Source organism: Erythrolamprus reginae, chromosome 6 (genome assembly GCF_031021105.1).
Source record: "Erythrolamprus reginae isolate rEryReg1 chromosome 6, rEryReg1.hap1, whole genome shotgun sequence".
Lineage (NCBI taxonomy): Eukaryota > Metazoa > Chordata > Lepidosauria > Squamata > Dipsadidae > Erythrolamprus > Erythrolamprus reginae.
Genome location: NC_091955.1, coordinates 11061400 through 11086511, shown reverse-complemented (window position 1 = coordinate 11086511; position 25112 = coordinate 11061400). Strand labels below are relative to the sequence as shown.

The window sequence follows — 25112 nt, the reverse complement described above, 5'->3', positions numbered from 1 at the left end:
AGAGAGCGTTACAGTAGTCGAGCCTCGAAGTGATGAGGGCATGAGTGACTGTGAGCAGTGAGTCCCGATCCAAATAGGGCCGCAACTGGTGCACCAGGCGAACCTGGGCAAACGCCCCCCTCGCCACATCCGAAAGATGTTTCTCTAATTTGAGTTATGATGAATACCAGGTGCCTTGTGCAAAAAAGCTAAGCCGAGTCGGATCTGGTTAGTACTTGGATGGAGTCCATAAGGAAATCCCAGAATCTAGGTTAGACAGAGAAATAAATAATTTTTTAAAAAAATCCCAAACCACTTTGGTATTCCTTGCCAAGAAAACTCCACGGGCACATCTATGATGTCACCAGGACTTGAGCTCAGCGTGAAATAAACTTCCCTCTTTATAAATCTTCGCTATTGACTGGGGTGGAAAAAAGGACTAAGAACTTAGTTACCGAGATGTTCAGCTGACGTTAGAATTAAATCCCTAGCGCAAACTCTTCGAGGAGGGAGAAAATTGTTTCTCTGAAAAATCACTCCATTTTTACCTAGGCGCAGGGGAATAGATTTATTTATTTTATTTATTTATTTAATTGGATTTGTATGCCGCCCCTCTCCGAGGACTCTGGGCGGCTCACAGCATATACAAAACAGAACAATAATATAAATCCAATTAATGCTACATTTAAAAACAATCATGTAAATTCAATTAAAAGGAAAAACTTATCAAGCAATCATTCAACAGTCATACTTAAAACATTCATTGGTCAGGGGGAAGATCTAAAAGTCCCAAGCCTGTACAAGTGGGCAAATGTTAAGACTATAGTTCTATCCAAAGCCTTGGGTCTGTCTATCTTACATCCTCCCATTCTTCTAATATCACTCCTTTTCCCTCTCCTGTTAAGATGCTCAGGTACAAGGTACAAGCCTGACACTTCTGGGTTGTGTGCAACTCATAGACGTGTGACAAGGGGAAGGCAAATAGGAAATCCTACAATTAGGTCAATCTGTACATGAAGAAGGGCCACTTAGTAACAGGAAGGAAACTTTGCTCCTGACTAAATTTTAACTTAGGCCTTAAACATAGAAACATAGAAGATTGACGGCAGAAAAAGACCTCATGGTCCATCTAGTCTGCCCTTATACTATTTCCTGTATTTTATCTTACAATGGATATATGTTTATCCCAGGCATGTTTAAATTCAGTTACTGTGGATTTACCAACCACGTCTGCTGGAAGTTTGTTCCAAGGATCTACTACTCTTTCAGTAAAATAATATTTTCTCATGTTGCCTTTGATCTTTCCCCCAACTAACTTCAGATTGTGTCCCCTTGTTCTTGTGTTCATTCCTATTAAAAACACTTCCCTCCTGAACCTTATTTAACCCTTTAACATATTTAAATGTTTCGATCATGTCCCCCCTTTTCCTTCTGTCCTCCAGACTATACAGATTGAGTTCATTAAGTCTTTCCTGATACGTTTTATACTTAAGACCTTCCGCCATTCTTGTAGCCCGTCTTTGGACCCGTTCAATTTTGTCAATATCTTTTTGTAGGTGAGGTCTCCAGAACTGAACACAGTATTCCAAATGTGGTCTCACCAGCGCTCTATATAAGGGGATCACAATCTCCCTCTTCCTGCTTGTTATACATCTAGCTATGCAGCCAAGCATCCTACTTGCTTTTCCTACCACCCGACCACACTGCTCACCCATTTTGAGAAATCACTACCCCTAAATCCTTCTCTTCTGAAGTTTTTGCTAACACAGAACTGCCAATGCAATACTCAGATTGAGGATTCCTTTTCCCCAAGTGCATTATTTTACATTTGGAAACATTAAACTGCAGTTTCCATTGCTTTGACCATTTATCTAGTAAAGCTAAATCATTTACCATATTACAGACCCCTCCAGGAATATCAACCCTATTGCACACTTTAGAGTCATCGGCAAATAGGCAAACCTTCCCTACCAAACCTTCCCCTATGTCACTCACAAGCATATTAAAAAGAATAGGACCCAGAACAGACCCCTGTGGCATTAGCTGGTTCAATTTGTCTGGGACCAGTAATGCGTTTCTGCCGGTACGGGCCACTCTATAGATTCTCACACATAAGAATCCTCATGTGAGATTTGGCTTCCTGTGCATGTGCAGAAGGCAAATCTCGTGCCAATATACGTGCGCCTGCCCTTGGAACATATGTGCATCCACTTCAGTCAGCACCGATGAGGAGAACCCTTGCCTGTCTGGGATTGTATGAGGCAGTTTCAGGCAGGAGTTCTTCCTTTTACCTTCTCTACCAGTTCGCTTCGCTCTTGTGCGCACGCCCCCTTCACATTGCGCAAAACACCAGGAAACGACCCTCAACACATGGTCAGAACCCTTCCCATATGCGCAGAGGATATTTATTTTCAAGCCGCGGCGATCGGAGGAGCAGTTCGGGAGCATAAACCGCTGGTCATCGCTGCTGGTTTGGTGAGCGACGGTAAATTTCCGCTACCGGTTCTAAAGAACCGGTTCAAAATGGCACCAACCCCACCACTGGGCAGTATACCAACACTTCAATAGGACAATATTTTAGATTATATTATTTCACTGAAAGAGTAGTAGATCCTTGGAACAAACTTCCAGCAGACGTGGTTGGTAAATCCACAGTAACTGAATTTAAACATGCCTGGGTTAAACATATATCCATCCTAAGATAAAACACAGGAAATAGTATAAGGGCAGACTAGATGGACCATGAGGTCTTTTTCTGCCGTCAGTCTTCTATGTTTCTATGTTTCTATTACATTGTGTCATTTACTCAGAAATGCCTCAGCTTGCCAAGTTGTTTCAGGAAGGGTGGCATAGAAATCAAATCAAATCAAATCAATCAATCATAAGAACATAATAAGATCCATGCTGAATCAGGCCAAAGCCCATCGAGTCCAGCATTCTGTGTCACACAGTGGCCCACCAATTGTCCATGGGGATCTTGAGCAGAAAGAGAAGGCAAGACCCTCCCTTTCCCTTGACCCCCCCAACAAATGGTACCCAAGGGAATCCTGCCTGCCTCAACCAACATAGAGGCGGTACATGGACATCCGTTTCAATAACCACTGATACACTTGGCATCCATGAATCTGTCTAATCCTGTCTTGAAGCTATCCAGACTGACAGCTGTCACGACATCTTCTGGAAGTGAATTCCATAAACCAACAACCCTCTGGGTGAAGAAATATTTCCCTTTATTTGTCCTTGCTTTCTTACCTGTGAGCTTTAGGGAGGGCCCCCTTGTCCTAGTATTGTGTGATAGAGAAAATAATTTTTCTCTATCCACATTTTTTATCCCATGCATGATTTTATACCCTTCGATCAAGTCACCCCTTAAACGCCGTCTTTCAAGGCTGAAGAGACCAAGGCATTGCAACCCGGTTTCATAAGGGAGGGGCTCCATTTCCTTGATCATTCTTATCGCCCTATTTTTGCACCTTTTCCAGTTCCATTATATCAATCAATCAATCAATCAATCTAGCAAAAAACTTGCCCTCTACTTAAAACAGTTCAAAGTAACAACAAGTTTTAAAAAATGACTTATAGCCACCTTTCACATTTATGACATTGCAGGACACCCCGCCCCCCATGGTCACATGATTTACATTTGGATGCTTGACAACTGACTCAGATTTATGATGGTCGCAGTGTCCAGGGGGTCAGCCAAGTCAATGGAGGGAACCAGATTCACTTAACAACTGGGTGACTAATTTAAGAACCGATTCACTTAGCAAACAGGGCCGAGAAAAGTTGTCAAAAACTCCCTTGACCAATTTCTCACTTATCAACATAAATTGTGGTCATAAGTTGAGGACTACCCATATAAAGACCATCTGATCTTCCTTGTTGTGGGTCCTTTCAAATATAACCTATTAGTGGGCGCTTTTTTTTAATTGACAAATTTCTAGGACAAGAACGTCCACCAAAGCAGTTTGGTTCTCTCTCTTTTTTAATGATTGTGATCAATATCCCTGCCACCCCATTAGGAGGAAACAATGAGGGATAGTTTATTTTATTTATTTTATTTACTAGTTATGCCTATGTAGTGTGTTTTAGGAGCATGTCATGCTCACCTCACTTTTTTGTTTTTTAAATTTTTTTATTAAACATTTAAAAAGACATGGAAATTTATACAATTTCCTTCTTCACAGCACTTTCGTGTCGTTGTTAACAGTTTGAATTTTTCCTTTTTTTCCTTTTTCATTCTTCATTTCTATTTATATACATACATTACACAATTCTATTTGTATATAAATAAAATTGTGTAATACACCGCTCAAAAAAAAATAAAGGGAACACTTAAACAACACAATATAACTCCAAGTAAATCAAACTTCTGTGAAATCAAACTGTCCACTTAGGAAGCAACACTGATTGACAATAAATTTCACATTTTGTTGTCAGGACATTCAACTTTGTACAGAACAAAGTATTCAATGAGAACATTTCATTCACTCAGATCTAGGATGTGTTCTTTGAGTGTTCCCTTTAGGAACACTTTAGGAAAATAGAAATAATGTATATATCATATAGTAAGGTACTCTATTTCTACCATTATTTCTATTTCTCTTTTATTTGTTTATTTTTAATATATTCTAACAACTCCTTTATCCTCTTTATTGCACTATTCTCTTTGTCTCCTTCCTCTTATCACTCACACCATTTCCCCCACCCCTTATAATACAGTGATACCTCGTCTTACAAACGCCTCGTCATACAAAGTTTTCGAGATACAAACCCAGGGATTAAGATTGTTTTTGCCTCTTCGTACAAACTATTTTCACCTTACAAACCCACTGCCGCCGCTGGGATGCCCCGCCTCCGGACTTCCGTTGCCAGCGAAGCACCCGTTTTTGCGCTGCTGGGATTCCCCTGAGGCTCCCCTCCATGGGAAACCCCACTTCCGGACTTGCGTGTTTTTGTGATGCTGCAGGGGAATCCCAGCAGGAGAATCCCAGCAGCACAAAAACGGGCGCTTCGCTGGCAACGGAAGTCCGGAGGCGGGGTTTCCCAGTGAGGGGAGCCTCAGTGAAATCGCAACATCGCAAAAACACAGAGGTCCGGAGGTGGGGTTTCGAGGACTTCGGCGTTTTTGCGATGTTGCGATTTCACTGATGCTCCCTTCGCTGGGAAACCCCACCTCCAGACTTCTGTTGCCAGCGAAGCGCTCATTTTTGCGATGCTGGGATTCCCCTGCTGGGATTCCCCTGCAGCATCACAAAAACACAGAAGTCCGGAGGTGGGTTTTCCCATGGAGAGGAGCCTCAGGAGAATCCCAGCAGCGCAAAAACAGGCGCTTCGGCTGGCAAAAGGGGTGAATTTTGGGCTTGCACGCATTGATCGCTTTTCCATTGATTCCTATGGGAAACATTGTTTCGTCTTACAAACTTTTCACCTTAAGAACCTCATCCCCGAGTCTTCGGAGAGGGGCGGCATACAAATCTAAGTAATAAATAAATAAATAAATAAATCCCGGAACCAATAAAGTTTGTAAGACAAGGTATCTCCTTTTCTTGTATTTCCTTGGTTAAGTTTGTCCGTTTCAGCACATTCTAAGATTTTTCTAATCAAAGTTTTCTTCTGGCGGTATGTATTTATTTCACCTCACTTTCTTAATTAACTGCAATTTTCATTCCTCTCCAGCTTTCGTGTACCGTGAAAGAGCCTTCCGCCGAGAGGCGAAGTAGGACAGCTGCCAATTCAGCCAGAGCCAGATCCGAGTAGGTCACTCTTGGCTCGGCCACAGACCGCAAAGGAAACACAAGGAAAAACACAGGCTGCCCTTTCTCCCTCAGAAGGCCATTAGCTCCGTTCCTGTCTTCTGCCTCAGACGAGAGAACCTGTTACAGCCATTCATGAGGAGAAGGGAATGAAACGCTTTCTCAAAAGAGCGATCGCACAGCTTGCTTGGGAACGACAGTTGGAAGGACATCAAATCAGCCAAGTTTTGTTTCAAGTCACCTTAAAAAAAAGGAGATTTTTTTTTAAAGAACAACGCCGCTGGCTTCATGTCAAATTCCTTTCTTTTTGGCTATGTCGCACACACAGGGATGGGCTCCTACAGGTATGGTTAAGTAGCCAAACCGTTAGGAAAATTTGGGTTAGGTACGTAGAACCGGGAGAAAAATTTTGATTTTTTCTTCTTTTTTTCCCTTCTGGGCTCTTGAGTATGCTTTTCTTATTGCAGTAAATGAGGTTGAATGTGTGTAATTTTAGAAGAGCTGTGCACGTACATACAGTTTATATAGAATAGAATAGAATAGAATAGAATAGAATTTTTTATTGGCCAAGTGTGATTGGACACACAAGGAATTTGTCTTGGTGCTCCGAGTCTTCGGAGAGGGGCGGCATACAAATCCAAATAATAAATAAATAAATAAATAAATAAATATGCTCTCAGAGTACATAAAATAAAATATACATTTGTCAAGAATCATGAGGTACAACACTTAATGATTGTCATAGGGATCAAATAAGCAATGAAAAAGCAATATTAATAAAAATCTTAGGATATAAGCAACAAGTTACAGTCATACAGTCAACATGGGAGGAAATGGGTGACAGGAATGATGAGAAAAACTAGTAGAATAGAAGTGCAGATTTAGTAGAAAGTCTGACAGTGTTGAGGGAATTATTTGTTTAGTAGAGTAGATATAGTAGATAATGTATATTATTGTTATTGTTATTGTTATTATTAGATTTGTATGGCGCCCCTCTCCGTAGACTGTGTGCCTGTGTAATATGTATGTACACATATGACAAAAATACATAGAATTAAATAGTATATTTTGGGTGTTCAGTAATAGTAAATAGATAGGGAAATTGTATCCCTTTGAGGAGAGGAGAGACCAGGCATCCAAACCCTAACCCTTGACGTGAGTGACATCAAGTTGGCCACCTTTAAGCCAGTCACAGGACCTTTAAGCAACCCTCTCGGTCACATGATCATCAAGCCACTCCTTCCTGGTCACATGGCCATCAAGCCACACCCACAAAATAAGCCACGCCCACAAAATTGTAGTAAATTTTTTTTGCAGCCTTTCACTGCACACCCCTTCATACAGAGGTGGGTTAACCTCGTGAAGGGCACTCCTGAAATCCTGTGCGCCCGTGTGTGTTTCCTATCGCGGTCTGGTGCGCCGCTCTGTTGTGGCCCGCTGATTGTGCAATTTTGCTATCTTTCCCAGTCCGTGTGCACCGCCATCTTCCCCCCTCCTAATTTTTGCTGATTTTTCAGCTCTCTGAGCATGCGCAGAAGGAAAATCGCGCTAGGGGACATGTACGCCTGCGCAAGCGTAGTAACTGTGCACATGTGTGAAACATCGCAATGCAATTAACTGAATTAATTGCAAAAGGACATTGTATTGTATTTTTTTAAAAAATATGAGTTAAGCCACCTCGAGGCCTCAGAGAGGAGCGGCATATAAATCCAATCAATCAATCAATCAATCAATCAATAAGCGAGCACGCTGCATAGGAAGGTAAGAGGAACCCGCCCCTGCTGAAATTGCACAGGAAGGGAATACCTTGTACGGTGCATAAAGCTTGAACACATGGCAATAAAGCTGTCAAGCAAGCGAGGGAGGGGCAGGGAAGCCCTCCCTGGTGTGAGGACACCATGACACACCTGTCATGATGATGGCTTACACCAAAAATCTATGCAGATAAGCAATGTTATCAGTGCTTCCCCCGAAACGTTTAGAGAAAGGCATTGCCAAAGTTTCCCGCCGGGTTTTTTTTAATAGAATAGAATAGAATTTTTATTGGCCAAGTGTGATTGGACACACAAGGAATTTGTCTTGGTGCATATGCTCTCAGCGTACATAAAATAAAATATACATTTGTCAAGAATCATGTGGTACAACACTTAATGATTGTCATAGGGGTCAAATAAGCAACGAAGAAGCAATATTAATAAAAATCTTAGGATATAAGCAACAAGTTACAGTCATACAGTCAACATGGGAGGAAATGGGTGATAGGAATGATGAGAAAAACTAGTAGAATAGAAGTGCAGATTTAGTAGAAAGTCTGACAGTGTTGAGGGAATTATTTGTTTAGTAGAGTGATGGCGTTCGGAAAAAAGCTGTTCTTGTTCATTTATTTTAGATTTTTTTCCCCTAATCCCATTTTTATTATTTTGATAGATTTAGGTTTAGATTTAATTGGATTTGTATGCCGCCCCTCTCTGAGGACTCGGGGCGGCTCACAGCATGTACAGAAAAACAAGAAACTGTAATAACAATCCAATTAATATACATTAAAAAAAACAATCTTTAAAATTCTAATTAAAAAAACCCCTATCAATATCATTCATTCAACAATCAAACTAAAACATTCATTGGTCGGGGGGGGGGGGGAGAGATCTAAAGGACCCCAGGCCTGGCGGCAAAGATGAGTTTTTAAACTATTTCGGAAAGCGAGGAGTGTGGGGGCAGTACGAATCTCCAGAGGGAGCTGATTTGAGAGGGCCGGGCCCCCCAAAGAGAAGGCTCTTCCCCTAGGTCCCGCCAGCCGACACTGGTTGATGGGATCCGAAGTAGACCAACTCTGTGGGATCTCATCGGTCGCTGGGATTCCTGCGGTAGAAGGCGGTCTCGAAGATAGTTTGGTCCGATGCCATGTAGGGCTTTATAGGTCATAACCAACACTTTGAATTGTGCCCGGAAACAGATCGGTAGAGTGATGACGAGATAAATTATATAGATAAATTATATCTATAATTTATCTATATAGGCCTTTACAATTTTATGCATGGTATGTCTGTATGTATGTTTGGTTTTATAATAAGGGTTTTTAACTGTTTTAATATTGGAGTGTTATATGCTGTTTTTATCACTCTTGTTAGCCGCCCCGAGTCTACGGAGAGGGGCGGCATACAAATCCAATAAGTAAGTAAGTAAGTAAGTAAGTAAGTAAGTAAGTAAGTAAGTAAGTAACTACGTACGTAAATAAATAAGTAAATAAGTAAGTAAGTAAGTAAATAAGTAAATAAGTAAGTAAGTAAGTAAGTACGTACGTACGTAAATAAATAGGTAAATAAGTAAGTAAGTAAGTAAATAAGTAAATAAGTAAATAAGTAAGTAAGTAAGTAAGTACGTACGTAAATAAATAAGTAAATAAGTAAGTAAGTAAGTAAATAAATAAGTAAATAAGTAAATAAGTAAATAAGTAAGTAAGTAAATAAACAAAAAAACAAACAAACAAGGAAAGAAAGGAAGAAAGAAAGAAAGGAAGAAAGAAAAATTAACTAGATAAATTCAAGACAGCAACCATACTTAATACTCCTCACCCCCTTTCCTATTTTCCTCAAAACAACCCTGCGAGGTGAGTTGGGCAGAGAGAAAGAGAGACAGAGAGAGAGACTGGCTCCAAAGTCACCCAGCTCGCTTTCATGCTTAAGGCGGAATGCAAATCCTTGTATCTGTCTCTTTTCAGTTCTCTTTTTAGGCTGTGGTTGTCTTCCATTTCATCCGGTTATTTCTCATATCATTTGGAAAAGAGCCTTCAAAAGCCCTGCTGGTGCTTGTGAATGAAATACTTCGAACGCTTGAAATAGTTTGTGGGAAGTGCCAAGCAGCAAAGGGAACTAACTACTGGATAGCCAGATTTTGCGACTCTTTGTGAATGTGAAGCTCAATGATTTACAGTGATAAGAAAATGGACAACAAATGTTTATGGAAAAAAAAGAATCGCCTTGTGGATTTGTAGGTTATGCGTGTCTGAGCATAAGCCCAAATAGCTGGGACTCCAGATATTATACTGTGTTCCTCCAAAAATAATAGCAATTATTGTTACATTATTATTATGTCAATACAACACAGCAAGATCACTATGCTGGATTTTGTATTTCATCACCAGTCGGGCGCTTCCCAAGCACCTAGGACTGCGTGATGTAGCGGCGAATTATGTTTGCCGATCCCAGTAAAGTGGCCTTTTGCAATTGACAAATGGAGATTTTGTCAATTCCGATGGTTGTTGTTGTTATTATTATTATTTATTATTATTATTATTATTATTATTAGATTGGATTTATATTCCAAACCTTTCCGAGGACTTTAGACTTATATACTGCTCTGCAGCAGTCTCTAAGTGGTTTAAAGAGTAAGCATATTGCTTGTTTGTTTGTTTGTTTGTTTGTATCTATCTATCTATCTATCTATCTATCTATCTATCTATCTATCTATCTATCTATCATCTGCCACTTAGTTAGCAAAACTATATATTTGAGTTAATACTTATGATCCTGCAGAACAGACTGCAGCTTTGAAATTTAAATACTCCCATAAATTCAAGAACTCCCAGCCAGTACCTTCTGGTATCATAATATAACCTGCTCCCAATGAGAGCAGTTGGATCTATTGGTCAAGGCACCAGGATTATAAAACAGGAGGCTGTGAGTTCAAGTCCTGCCTTAGCCATGAAAAGCAGTGGGATAACTTTGAGCCAGACGCTCTCAGCTCAACCCATCACACAGGCTTCTTGTGGGGAAAACAGGGGGAGGAAGGAGTGTTGGATATGTTTGCCACCTTGAGTTATTTGTAATAATAGTACAGTGGTACCTCTACTTAAGGACTTAATTCATTCCGTTGACCAGGTTCTTAAGTAGAAAAGTTTGTAAGTAGAAGCAATTTTTCCCATAGGAATCAATGTAAAAGCAAATAATGCGTGCAAACCCATTAGGAAAGAAATAAAAGCTCGGAATTTGGGTGGGAGGAGGAGGAAGAAGAGGAGGAGGAAGAAGAGGAGGAGGAAGACAGTCGCTGCCGAAGGAAGAAGGTGAGGTGAGGGGAATTTTTAAAAAATCCAAAACTTTAAGGCTTAAAAAAGGGGGGGATTCTTAGGCGGCGAGGAGGAGCACGCTCCTCCAATACAACTGGCGCGAGGCTGCCTCCCATACACTGCGCCAGAGAAACTCAGGGGAAATGGCAGGAAACTGGCCGGACCTTCGTGTCGCTGTCAAATTTCCTGGCTCAGGTTCTTAAGTAGAAAATGGTTCTTAAGAAGAAGCAAAACAATCTTGAACACCCGGTTCTTATCTAGAAAGGTTCTTAAGTAGAGGCGTCCTTAGGTAGAGGTACCACTGTAATAATAACGTTCACAAACCTGAATAGCCAATTAGGATAACAGAGTTAAGCATATCGAATGCTAAATCATTCACTATCCAACTAAGAACCAGGAAGGTCAATCTCTAAATTCTCACCTTGCTGACAAGGTCACCTGCAATCCATCTTAGTCACCCATAAGCCTCAAGGTAAAGATAAAAATGTGGGACGGAGATTATACATTCAGACAGCAAAGCCTCCCATCAGTTGAACTCAATGGTCTTGTAACCATTTGAGCACAATAAAGTACAGGGGTACCTCTACGTATGAACTTAATTCATTCTATGACCAGGTTCTTAAGTAGAAAAGTTTGTAAGAAGAAACAATTTTTCCCATAGGAATCAACGTGAAAGCAAATAATGCCTACGATTGGGGAAACCACAGGGTGGGTGGAGGCCCTGTTTCCTCCTAGAGAGGCCCCACAGAGGCTTTCCCCCAACTTTTCCGGCCCTGTTTCCTCCCAGGAGATTCCTAGAGAGGCCCCACAGAGGCTTCTCCATGCCTTTTTCAGCCCTGTTTCCTCCCAGGAGATTCCTAGAGAGGCCCCACAGAGGCTTCTCCCCAACTTTTCCGGTCTTGTTTCCTCCCAGGAGACTCCTAGAGAGGCTCCACGGAGGCTTCTCCCTGCCTTTTCCGTATACAGTTTCGGAGGATCGGGTTTATAAGTGGAAAATGGTTCTTAAGAAGAGGCAAAAAAATCTTGAACACCCGGTTCTTATCTAGAAAAAATTGTAAGTAGAGGCGTTCTTATATCTGTATATTTTTTCTTGGCAACAACACATCAGTTTTCATCATCATGATATTTTTCCAACTTATAGACTAGACTGAGAATTTACTAATTACTAGTTTACTGTCCTCATTAGTAAACTCCCAAGTGTAACCAAGTTTGCCTCACCTTAATTTTGGGGGGGATCAACCACATTTAGGTAATTGTTGATACCCGCAATGGCTTAAGCATGACAAGAAATGACTATTTATTAAAAAGCAAGTTAAAAAATTAGACTGTTTCAGTTTAGATCAAAACACCTGGAACAAGCACCACATGCTATTTTTTAATGACATGCTTAAAGTCCATTTGTTACCATTTTTTTCCTAAATGTATAGTATTATATAAAATCTTGATAAATAATCTACATTTAGTAGAAATCAGAACAAATATAGATTTGTCTATAACAAATTCCACGAGACTAATTTTCCCCCTTTCTTATCTAAAAATCAACTTTCTTTAGTGGAATATGAGAAAGTTGTTGAAATAATTTTGATTTCAAGGGTGGACGCATCTGATATTCATGGTATTTTGGGTAGAAAATTGACAAATGTTGACTAATTGCAATAAGCTTGGGGCTAGTAGGAAATCCTGATGGTTCTTTATCAAAAATCCAGGAATATTTCCATTTGTGTGACTTTTCCTAAGATTTAAACAACTAAGAGAATACAGTGATCCCCCGTTTATTGCGTCCCCAACCATTGCGAACAGGGTACTTCGCTATTTTTCAACCCGGAAGTCAAAAATACCATCTACGCATGCGTGCCGGGCACGCATGCGTAGATGGCAGCGGCTTCCCTGGGTCTTCCCCCTCTTGCTGGCGTCAGCGAGGAGTTTCCCCACCGCCCACGCAAACTCCTCGCTGCCGCCCGCCCTTCGCCCGCCCACGCCGTTCATTCTCGCCGCTTTTGAGCTGAGTCCGGGAGCGAATTCGCTTCCGGACTCAGCTCAAAACCGCCGATAGCAAGCGGCAAGGAACGGCTTGTCTCGGCGCTTTCGAGCTGTCAGCTCGAAAGCGCCGAGACAAGCCGTTCCTTGCCGCTTGCTATCGGCGGTTTTGAGCTGAAAACCGGCGGTTTTGAGCTCAAAACCGGCGATACCAAGCGGCAAGGAACGGCTTGTCTCGGCGCTTTCGAGCTGACAGCTCGAAAGCGCCGAGACAAGCCGTTCCTTGCCGCTTGCTATCGGCGGTTTTGAGCTGAAAACCGGCGGTTTTGAGCTCAAAACCGGCGATACCAAGCGGCAAGGAACGGCTTGTCTCGGCGCTTTCGAGCTGACAGCTCGAAAGCGCCGAGACAAGCCGTTCCTTGCCGCTTGCTATCGGCGGTTTTGAGCTGAGTCCGGAAGCGAATTCGCTTCCGGACTCAGCTCAAAACCGGCGATACCAAGCGCCCCCCGGACCCCCAACCCGGGTTTGGGGGGCTGCTAGGAAGCCCTCCATGCCGGCGGCAAACAGCCGCCCCGCCCCCAATCTTCGGCTCCTCGCTAGCGCTGTGGGAGTAAAAACACCGTCTGCACATGCGCAGACGGTGTTTTTACTTCCGCATCGCTACTTCGCGAAAACCCGCTCGTTGCGGGGGCTCCTGGAACGGAACCCTCGCAACGAGCGGGGGATCACTGTACTCATAAAAGTTCTGCTGACTTAAAACTATTACAATGTTTGCAACTAAAAAGATACAATATACAGTAGTCATTAGTAAGTGACTCAGATAGAATAAAAAATTGAATGGAGGTTAAGAAAATTGCAAAATTCTCCAGTTTGTCTTCCCCAAGTTACAAACTTTGTCTTCCTGAAGTTACATCAGGAGTGGGAGAGAAGCTTTTATTAGAAACATAGAAACATAGAAGTCTGACGGCAGAAAAAGACCTCATGGTCCATCTAGTCTGCCCTTATACTATTTTCTGTATTTTATCTTAGGATGGATATATGTTTATCCCAGGCATGTTTAAATTCAGTTACTGTGGATTTATCTACCACATCTGCTGGAAGTTTGTTCCAAGGATCTACTACTCTTTCAGTAAAATAATATTTTCTCATGTTGCTTTTGATCTTTCCCCCAACTAACTTCAGATTGTGTCCCCTTGTTCTTGTGTTCACTTTCCTATTAAAAACACTTCCCTCCTGGACCTTATTTAACCCTTTAATATATTTAAATGTTTCGATCATGTCCCCCCTTTTCCTTCTGTCCTCCAGACTATACAGATTGAGTTCATTAAGTCTTTCCTGATACGTTTTATGCTGAAGACCTTCCACCATTCTTGTAGCCCGTCTTTGGACCCGTTCAATTTTGTCAATATCTTTTTGTAGGTGAGGTCTCCAGAACTGAACACAGTATTCCAAATGTGGCCTCACCATCATTCTATATAGTGGGATCATAATCTCCCTCTTCCTGCTTGTTATACCTCTAGCTATGCAGCCAAGCATCCTATTGACAGTAAATGGGATATATGGAAAACTTTCCAAGATTTTAGCTGATTGCTGAACATGAATTTACGAGGTGATGTTGCTGCAAAAGAAGATTATGTAATGTTTGGATAACACTTATGAAGATTGTTTCCAAGAGCAAGAAGTAAATTATTCTACTTTATTCTATGCCACTCTATTTTTTTAACCTGAAATGTCACACCTAATTCCAAGTCTTGCAGATTAAATACTTGAGCAATGCTTCTACATGAGACAAAGATATGTTAAGAAACACATTTCTTTCAAAGCAGGTTTATAGAAGAAACAAGTAGGGAAAAGGAATTTGTTTGTTTGTTCATTTAAAAACATAATTAGATTAGATTAGATTTATTGGATTTATATGCCGCCCCTCTCTGCAGACTCGGGGCGGCTCACAACAATGGTAAAAAACAGTATATAGTAACAAATCTAATATTTAGCAATCTAAATTACAGTTTTAGGTTAAAAAAAATCCAAAAAAGAAACCCCAATATATAAAAAACAAGCACACAATCGAATCATACACAAAAACTACATGGGCAAGGGGGAGATGCTTCAATTCCCCCATGCTTGATGGCAGAGGTGAGTTTTAAGGAGTTTACGAAAGGCAAGGAGGGTGGGGGCAATCCTAATCTCTGGGGGGAGCTGGTTCCAGAGGGTCGGAGCCACCACAGAGAAGGCTCTTCCCCTGGGTCCCGCCAGACGACATTGTTTAGTCGACAGGACCCGGAGAAGGCCAACTCTGTGGGACCTAACCGGTCGCTGGGATTCGTGTGGCAGAAGGCAGTCCCGGAGATATTCTGGTCTGATGCCATGTAGGGCTTTATAGGTCACAACCAACACTTTGAATTGTGACCGGAAACTGATCGGCAACCAATGCAGACTGCGGAGTGTTGGAGTAACATGGGCATACTTAGGGAAGCCCATGATTGCTCTCACAGCGGCATTCTGCACGATCTGAAGTTTCCGAACATTCTTCAAAGGTAGCCCCATAACGAAGGTTACAGAGGATATATAAATCAAAGAATAGAAGAAAAGATATAGGAATAAAATATATCAATGAAAGAATAGAAGAAAAGATGTAGGAATAGAAGAAGGATATATAAAGAAATATAAGAGAGACAGTAGGACAGGGGATGGAAGGCACTCTGATGCACTTATGCACGCCCCTTACTGACCTCTTAGGAATCTGGAGAGGTCAACTGTGGATAGACTAAGGGTAAAATGTTGGAAGTTAGGGGATGACACTACAGAGTCAGGTAATGAGTTCCATGCTTCGACAACTCGATTACTAAAGTCGTATTTTTTACAGTCAAGTTTGGAGCATTTAATATTACGATAAGTTTGAATCTGTTGTTTGCTCTTGTGTTGTTGTGGTTGAAGTTGAAGTAGTTGTTGACAGGGAGGACATTGCAACATATGATCTTGTGGGTAATAGCTAGATCATGTTTAAGGCGTGGTTTAAGGATGGGTGGGTAGGAGATTGTTGAAAGGCATCATCTCATCCAGCCTCCAGAACTGGGGGTAAAATCCATTTTATAGAAGGATAGTGGAAGTCTACAGAACATATGAAAGCAAATTTAGAGGATAAGAGAATTCAGATGAGTGGCTTCCATTTGTGAACAAGTCAATTCTAAGGAGTAAGTGGAGCTCACCTGAACTGGTCTTGATTGAAGTAGATAATAATAATAATAATAATAATAATAATAATAATAATAATAACAACAACAACAATAACAACAACAACAACAATAACAACAACAATAATAATATAATAACAGCAGCAGCAGCAACAACAACAGAGTTGGAAGGGACCTTGGAGGTCTTCTAGTCCAGTATTTTTCAACCAGTGTGCCGTGGCACACTAGTGTGCCGCGAGACATGGTCAGGTGTGCCGTGAAGAAGGAAGCTCAGGTTCTGGTCTAGCAACATTTTGCTGAGAGAGAGAGAGAGAGAGAGAAAGCAAGAGAGAGAAAGAGAGTGTGAGAGAGAGAGAAAGCAAGAGAGAGAAAGAAAAGAGAAAGAGAGAAAGCAAGAGTGAGAGAAAGAAAGCAAGAGAGAGAGAGAGAAAAGGAGAGGAAGGGAGAGAGAGAGAGAAATGAACAAAAAGGGGAGGAAAAAAGGGAAATGAGAAAATGATTGAGACAGAGAATGAGAAGAAAGAGAGAGAAACAAAAGAGAGGGAGAAGTGACTCTTGATTTAAAGCATATGATAAAAAGCACCCAAAGAATAAGAGAGAGAGAAAACCCAGCCCTCACCTGTTTTTGGAAATGGTTCAAGAGTGTACACACACACACACACACACACACACACACACAAACAGGTGGGGAGGAGACAGGGATGGAAAAAGAGAGGAGAGTGTCTTGGGGTGTCATTTTGTGTCATTTTGGTTGATGGTGTGCCCCAGGATTTTGTAAATGTAAAAAATGTGCCATGGCTCAAAAAAGGTTGAAAATCACTGTTCTAGTCCAACCCACTGCTTAGAATAATACTCAATCAAACTTTCTCTGCTGATGCTCAAACTTTGAGTTCTTGCATCATGTGGAAAGTGAGAAAAAAGAAACTCAACCAGCCCAAGTTATGACTTGAGTAGCTTCATAGGAAGTCTCTTCACCTGTTTTGGGGGTAAGCAAATGGAGCCTTCTGCATCTATGAGCAGCCCCCTTCTCTATAAATCTTCTATCTTCCCATCATTTCCCACATGCCATCACTCTGCTAAACAACTAATTTCTACTAAGACTGTATTACTATTCTTCTGCTCATCCTTCCTACTACCTATCTCCTTTTTTAAAACTTAGCACTGTAACCTTCTTGCTTGCATCTTTACTATTTATATTGTGTTATTTAGTTTCCTAGTACGATATTGATTGCTTATTTACTGTGACATATACTGTAAGTCCAACGGTATGCGGAGAGGGGCGTCATACAAATCCAATAAATAAACAAACAAACAAGCTTTTGCCCAGGTTCGCCTGGTGCACCAGTTGCGGCCCTATTTGGCCCTGGACTCACTGCTCACAGTCACTCATGCCCTCATCACCTCGAGGTTCGACTACTGTAACGCTCTCTACATGGGGCTACCTTTGAAAAGTGTTTGGAAACTTCAGATCGTGCAGAATGCAGCTGCGAGAGCAGTCATGGGCTTCCCCAGATATGCCCATGTTACTCCACCACTCCGCAGTCTGCATTGGTTGCCGATCAATTTCCGGTCACAATTCAAAGTGTTGGTTACAACCTTTAAAGCCCTTCATGGCATTGGACCAGAATATCTCCGAGACCGCCTTCTGCCGCACGAATCCCAGCGACCGATTAGGTCCCACAGAGTTGGCCTTCTCTGGGTCCCGTCGACTAAACAATGTCATTTGGCGGGACCCAGGGGAAGAGCCTTCTCTGTGGCGGCCCTGGCCCTCTGGAACCAACTCCCCCCAGATATTAGAATTGCCCCCACCCTCTTCGCCTTTCGTAAGCTCTTTAAAACCCACCTCTGTCGTCAGGCATGGGGGAATTGAGATATTCCTTTCCCCCCAGGCCTATACAAGTTATGCATGGTATGTTTGTATGTATGTTTGGTTTTATAAATAAGGGTTTTTTAGTTGTTTTAGTATTGGATTGTTACATGCTGTTTTTATCACTGTTGTTAGCCGCCCAGAGTCCACGGAGAGGGGTGGCATACAAATCAATCAATCAATCAAACAAACAAATAAATAAAGGTGTGTGTGTGTGTGTTCACACAAACACACAAGTAATTAAAGCACTTTAGGAACCAAGAATGCCTGCTCCTTTAAAACGAAACCGGATCTTAACAACAGTAATTTCAAACAATTCTACAGCCATCCAGGTATTTTCTTCACCTGCCACAAATATACACAAAGTATGTATTCAGTCAAAATTGTCAGTTCAAAAGACTGTTTTATCCACTGGTGTTTTAAAAGAAAATAACAATATTCAAAGCTCAAATTTATTATTACAGTCATAGACCAAAACACCCAGTAAATACACAACCAAAAGTTGTAGGATAAAATGTTAAAAAACAGGTAAAATCCATAATAAAATCCAGTCTATCAATTATGCATCGTCAATACTACTAAAATTACAATCCATAAGCTACGAAGTCTATATTCAGTTTGATATTATTAGGGAAAGGAATAAACAAGGTTGCCACATTTTGTCATGTAAATTAGCTAAGGCAGTGTTTCCCAACCTTGGCAACTTGAAGACATCTGGACTTCAACTCCCAGAATTCCCCAGCCAGCTTTCGCTGGCTGGGGAATTCTGGGAGTTAAAGTCCAAATGTCTTCAAGTTGCCAAGGTTGGGAAACACTGAGCTAGGGTATATTAAAAACTGGCCACATATATTTAGGCTGAGAGTGCAACTTTGTCCTTTCTTTCCAAAGGTATCTTGCGAAACAATATATTTGTGGGTCGATGGGTTTATGCAACATAATTGCTACACACTTCCCTCCACGAAATATCTATCAGTAGGCAAGAGAAGGGGAGGGTTCTGCAGCCATCAAGGAACCCATGAACACCGCCACCAACAGCCCAGGAAGAAGAGCACTGAAACATGCGACAGAACCGACCGCGCGGTGTTGCAAAGCCTCTCTGGGCTCTGTCCTTCTCCTAACTAGTGCAAACCTTCCGTCTCTCTAACCATCCCCTTAAGGAAAAGGACGCAGCCATGCAGCGGCTAAATTTAAATTATGTAAAGGACCGGCCTGTTTCCCAGCAAATGAAGGGCAGCCAGCAGAACCATAGACCCGTGTGTGTGTGTGTGTGTGTGTGTGTGCGAGAGAGAGAGATGAGGTGTGTGCTTGTGTTTATGTGTTTGTGTGTGTTTCTCTTTTTCTCTGTGTGTTATGTATGTGTGTGTTTCTCTTTTTCTGTGTGTGAATGTTTCTCTCTGTGTGTGTCTTCTCTGTGTGTTTCTGTGTGTGTAGTTTTTCTCTCTTTCTCTCTGTGTTTGTGTGTGTGTGTGTTTCTGTGTTTTCTCTTTTTCTCTGTGTTTATGTATGTGTGTATTTCTCTTTTTCTGTGTGTGAATGTTTCTCTCTGTGTTTTTCTCTTTTTCTATTTGTTTGTTTGTTTATGTATGTGTTACTCTCTCTCTCTCGCTCTGTTTTTTCTCTGTGTGTGTGTTTGTGTGTGTTTCTGTGTGTGCATTTCTCTCTCTCTCTCTCTCTCTCTCTGTGTTTCTTTGTGTTAGTGTATCTTAGTGTACATACACACACACACACACACACATATATACATACACACACACACATATATATACATATATACATACACTATATATATACATATATACATACACAATATATATATATATATATGTGTGTGTGTGTGTGTGTGTGTGTGTGTACTTTTGTGTGTGTACTTTAAAAAAAAATAGATTTGTTCTATATGCTTTGTTTTATATCTATTCTGTGAGCCGCCCTGAGTCTTCAGAGAAGGGCAGCATACAAATCTAATAAATTGAATTGAATATTTCTCTTTCTCTCTGTGTGTTTTTCTCTCTGTGTGTGTCTCCCTTTCTCTCGGTTTCTCTTTTTCTCTACATATGTTTGTGTGTGTGTGTTTCTTTCTCTCTCTCTCTCTCTGTGTTTGTCTCTCTGTGTTTCTCTCCCTCTCTTTCTTTCTCTCTCGCTCTCTCTTTGTGAACTCCCCACAATCCACAAACCGTTTGTGTGTGTGTGAGAGAGAGAGAGAGAGAGAAAGAGAGAGAAAGAGAGAGATGCTCATTTTCTGACTAGAGGACATGGAACAGGGGGTTCTTCCTGGTGGGGGGGCAGGTGGAAGAGAGCCCCCTTCTGCCTCCCCCCAAAGTCCACCCCCCCTAAAGCCAGAGGGGCTGCCCAGGTGTGGGGGTGGGGGCTCAGAGGGGAATCCCTCCTTGCCCCCCATCCTTCCCCCAAATTTAAATTATGTAAAGGACCAGCCCATTTTCTAGCAAGGGCAGCCAGCAGAACCATAGACCCATATGTGTGTGTGTGTGTGTGTAAAAGAGAGTTTGTGTGTTTGTGAGAGAGATGATGAGTTTGTGTGTGTATGAGAGAGTTTGTGTGTGCGTGTGTATGAGAGTTTGTGTGTGTGTGTATGAGAATCCCAGCGACCGGTTGGGTCCCACAGAGTTGGCCTTCTCCGGGTCCCGTTGACTAAACTATGTCGTTTGGCGGGACCCAGGGGAAGAGCCTTCTCTGTGGCGGCTCCGACCCTCTGGAACCAGCTCCCCCCTGAGATTAGGATTGCCCCCACCCTCCTTGCCTTTCGCAAACTCCTTAAAACCCACCTCTGCCGTCAGGCATGGGGGAACTGAAACATCTCCCCCTTGCCCTTGTTGTTTTGGTGTTAGATTGATTGTGTGCTTGTTTTTTAATATTCTGGGGTTATTTTTTATGAATTTTTTAGCTTAAAATTGTAATTGGATTGGTGGGTATTGGATTTGCTATTATGTATTGTTTTTACTTTGTTGTGAGCCGCCCCGAGTTTGCGGAGAGGGGTGGCATATAAATCCAATAAATCTAAATCTAATATTTTGTGTGTGAGAGAGATAATGAGTCTGTGTATCTGTATGAGAGAATTTGTGTGTGTATGAGAGTTTGTGTGTGTGAGATAGAATAGGTTTGCGTGTGTATATGAGAGTTTGTGTATGTGAGTTTGTGTGTGTATGTGAGTTTGTGTGTTTGTATGAGAGAGTTTGTGTGTGTGAGAAAGAGAATGAGTTTATGTGTGTGAGTTTGTGTGTGTATGAGTTTGTGAGAGAGATAGAATGAGATTTTGTGTGTGTCTATGTGTGTATGAGAGAGTTTGTGTGTGTGTGTGTGTATGAAAGAGTGAGAGAGTTTGTGGGTGTATGAGTTTGTTTGTTTGTATGAGAGAGTTTGTGTGTGTGAGAAAGAGAATGAGTTTATGTGTGTATGAGTTTGTGAGAGAGATAGAATGAGATTTTGTGTGTGTCTGTGTGTGTATGAGAGTTTGTGTGTTTGTGTGTGTGTATGAAAGAGTGAGAGAGTTTGTGTGTGCATGAGTTTGTGTGTTTGTATGAGAGAGTTTGTGTGTGAGAGAAAGAGAATGAGTTTATGTGTGTGAGTTTGTGTGTGTATGAGTTTGTGAGAGAGATAGAATGAGATTTTGTGTGTGTCTGTGTGTGTATGAGAGAGTTTGTGTGTGTGTGTGTATGAAAGAGTGAGAGAGGTTGTGGGTGTATGAGTTTGTGTATTTGTATGAGAGAGTTTGTGTGTGTGAGAAAGAGAATGAGTTTATGTGTGCGAGTTTGTGAGAGAGATAGAATGAGTTTGTGTCTGTGTGTGTCTGTGTGTGTGTATGAGAGAGTTTGCGTGTGTGTATGAAAGAGTGAGAGAGTTTGTGTGTGTGTGTGAAAGAGAGCGAGCGAAAGACGCTCGTTTTCTGACCGATGGACACGGAGCCGGGGGTCCTTCCCAAAACCAGTGGAAGGTGGGGGGGCTGCCTAGTTGGGGGGGGCAAGAAGACAGCCCCCTTCCCGCCTCTCCCCGAAGCGCCACCCCCCCCCCCGCAAGAGTAGCTGCCCCCCGCCCCCTCAGCTCCCTTCAGGGCGATTCCCCGAGGTCAGACCGAGTGAGCGCGCGCGCACCTGGCGGGCATCCTCCCTGCCCCCCCTCACGGTGCCCACCGCTGCCTCAGGTCAAGGGGGGGGTCACCTGTCCTCCCCGCCCACCTCCCCTCACCTACAGACCCCCCCAAGTCTTCCAAGGCAGAAAGCGGGCCGGGTGAAGGAGGCGACACCTTCCCGGCCAAGCCAGGCGCCCGCTTGACAGGGTGGAAGAAGCGGGCAAAAGCCGGCGCGCCGACCCCAACCTCGCCCCTCTCGGCCCCTTCCAAACCTACCGTTCCCCTCCGGGCTCGGGAGGCGAAGCTGAGGCGAGCGGCTCCGGGCAAAAAGAGGAGGAGGAGGAGGAGGAGGACGGGACGGGGAAGGGGAGGGGACCCTGCCGGCGAGCTGCTGCCCAGCTGGGAGGCGTCGAGTCTGGCTGCAGCCTCGGCAGGAAGGAGGCAGCGCGCGAGGAGGGGAGGAGGGGAGCGGGGGGGGGCAGCGGCAGGCGGCGATGAGGTCATCGGGGTAAAAATAAAGCGGTGGCGTCACTCGAAACCAATCCCAGGGATGGAGCGCGCGCGCGGGAGGGAGGGCGGGGAGCGGAGGGGCCCCTCCTCCTCCTCTCCCCCCTCCCCTCAGGCGAGGTCACGCCCCCTCCGCACCGGGACCCCCCCCCCTTTGTCTCTCCCTCGCCCCGAGACCAACGAGGTGGGGGACAGTGTTCTCTCTAAATTTTTTTTTGGGGTGGGCGGAAAAGTATAGTGTCTGAGCGGCAGTCCCTTCGGGACTGGGCGACACAGAAATAATAATAAAATTTCCCTCTCAGCTTCTGGGCAGGTTTGGAAAACTCTGAGTTGATGATGATTTTTAAGTGAGCGATTGCCCACCTGCTCAGCTTAGAGGGAACTATGGTGGGGGGGAAGAGAAATGGAGAGTAGACAGACAGGCAGACTGACAGACAGGCAGAAGATATAGATATAGAGAGATAGGATAGATTAGAGAGAGGGATAGGATCAGATAGACAGAGAGAGAGAGAGGATTGGATAGATAAATAGACAGACAGGCAGGCAGAAGATAAAGAGAGACAGATGATAGATTAGAGAGAGACGGATAGGATCAGATAGATAGAACAGAGAGATGGAGAAAGAGTTGATAGATAGATGAGAGAATCAGATAGATGGATGGATGGATGGATGATAGAGGGAGAGAGAGACGATCATATAGGTAGGTAGGTAGGTAGGTAGGTAGATAGATAGATAGATAGATAGATAGATAGATAGATTGACAAACAGATACAGACAAACTGACAGAAAGAGAGAAAGAAATAGAGGGGGGGATCAGATAGATAAATAGATAGATGGATGATAGAGGGAGAGATAGAGACAATCAGATAGGTAGGTAGGTAGGTAGATAGATAGAAAGATAGATAGATAGATAGATAGATAGATAGATAGATAGATAGATAGGTAGAAAGGTAGGTAGGTAGGTAGATAGATAGATAGATAGATAGATAGATAGATAGATAGATAGATAGATAGATAGATAGATAGATAGAAAGATAGGTAGATAGATAGGATAGATAGGTAGGTAGATAGATAGATAGGTAGGTAGGTAGGTAGATAGGTAGGTAGATAGGTAGATAGATAGATAGATAGATAGAAAGATAGGTAGATAGAGAGATAGATAGAGAGATAGATAGATAGAGAGATAGATAGATGATAGAGGGAGAGAGAGATAGGATAGATGGATGGATGGATGGATAGGTGGATAGATGGATGATAGAGGGAGAGAGAGATTGGATAGATAGATACATAGATACATAGACAGACAGACAAGGCAGATATGGTAGGTTGGCGGGTAGGTAGGTCGGTTTCAGAAAGAAAGATAGCTAGCTAGTTACATGATAGATAGATACACAAGTACACAATCACACACAGCCTCACCCCCTTTCTTTCCCAGCCTGTCTTTTGCTCCGGATTCAAGCGTTTAAGGTAGTAAATTACCCGAGGCCAACCTAAACCTTCATCCCTTTGACTTAAAGACTGCATTGACACATGCTTGCTTGATCGAAGCTTCTTGAGCTAGCCCCGATACAGACAAGGCAAACTGTATTTTGCCTTTATAGTATGGAACGAAAGCATTTTGCCTCCAGAGGTTGTGGGTGCGCCATCGCTGGAGGGTTTTTCTTAGATTCGCACGGGAATGAAGAGGCGAGACGTAGGAAGAGTCCAGCACCTTTATTTCTCCCAAGCCGAACGCAATACGAACCGCCCACAGGATGCAAGGAAGTGACTTTTAAGGGCTTCCCTGAAGCCTGCTGGCCACTGATAGCAGTTTATTCCTCCTGCTGCTAAATTAGCCCATCAGCGACAGCCCAGCAAATAAGTACTCTGGACGGCAGTAAGCAACAGTTTTTAAGAAGACATGGGAGAGCCAGTGGTCTGGAATAATAAAGGACAGTGAGAGCGAACCTTTTTTCCCTTTGGTGCCGAAAGAGTGTGTATGCACGCTATCGCACAAGCGCGAGTGCCCACACCCATAATTTAATAATTCATAATTAATAATAATATTAATAATAATAACCGAGTTGTCGAAGCGTGGAACTCATTACCGGACTCCATAGTGTCATCCCCAAACCCCCAACACTTTACCCTTAGATTATCTACGGTTGACCTATCCAGATTCCTAAGAGGTCAGTAAGGGGCGAGTACAAGTGCACTAGAGTGCCTTCCATCCCCTGTCCTATTGCTCTCCTATATCTCCTATACCATTCTTCTATTTCTATATCTCTTCTTCTATTCTTTCATTGATATGTTCTATTACCATATCTTCTTTTCTATTATTTCTTAGATATATTTTACTATGAGTATCTCCTCTATAACCTTCAACATGTATTTTACTATGTGTATATAAATATATACCCACTAAAACCCACATTGTGTATTGGACTAAATAAGTAAGTAGGTAAGTAAGTAAGTAAGTAAGTAAGTAAGTAAGTAAGTAAGTAAGTAAGTAAGTAAATAAATAAATAAATAAATAAATAAATAAATAAATAAAATTGAAAGATGAGCCACTCTGGGTGGGCACAACAGACAGACAACCATTATCTGTCACACTCTTTCATCCAAAAGGTCAAAAGCCGATGATGTAGTTCACCAGTTTCAGTGGTTAATGTTTATAGACTGGATATTGTAGCAACAAGGTTTTTCAGT

General features: G+C 42.5%; 1 protein-coding gene across 2 annotated transcripts in view; it reads right to left on the bottom strand.

The window, feature by feature from the left end:
• Nucleotides 1–22436, bottom strand: part of DUSP16 (dual specificity phosphatase 16) — a 78058-nt gene extending 55622 nt beyond the window's left edge. Inside the window, exon 1 of one of the 2 annotated variants that reach the window (XM_070755246.1) lies at nucleotides 22194–22436. The gene's annotated coding sequence lies outside the window, so the exon portion shown is untranslated. Of the gene's footprint in view, nucleotides 1–5669; nucleotides 5690–22193 lie in introns of those variants that run through there. The other variant, XM_070755247.1, reaches the window with a different exon arrangement.
• Nucleotides 22437–25112: the final 2676 nt, after the last annotated feature.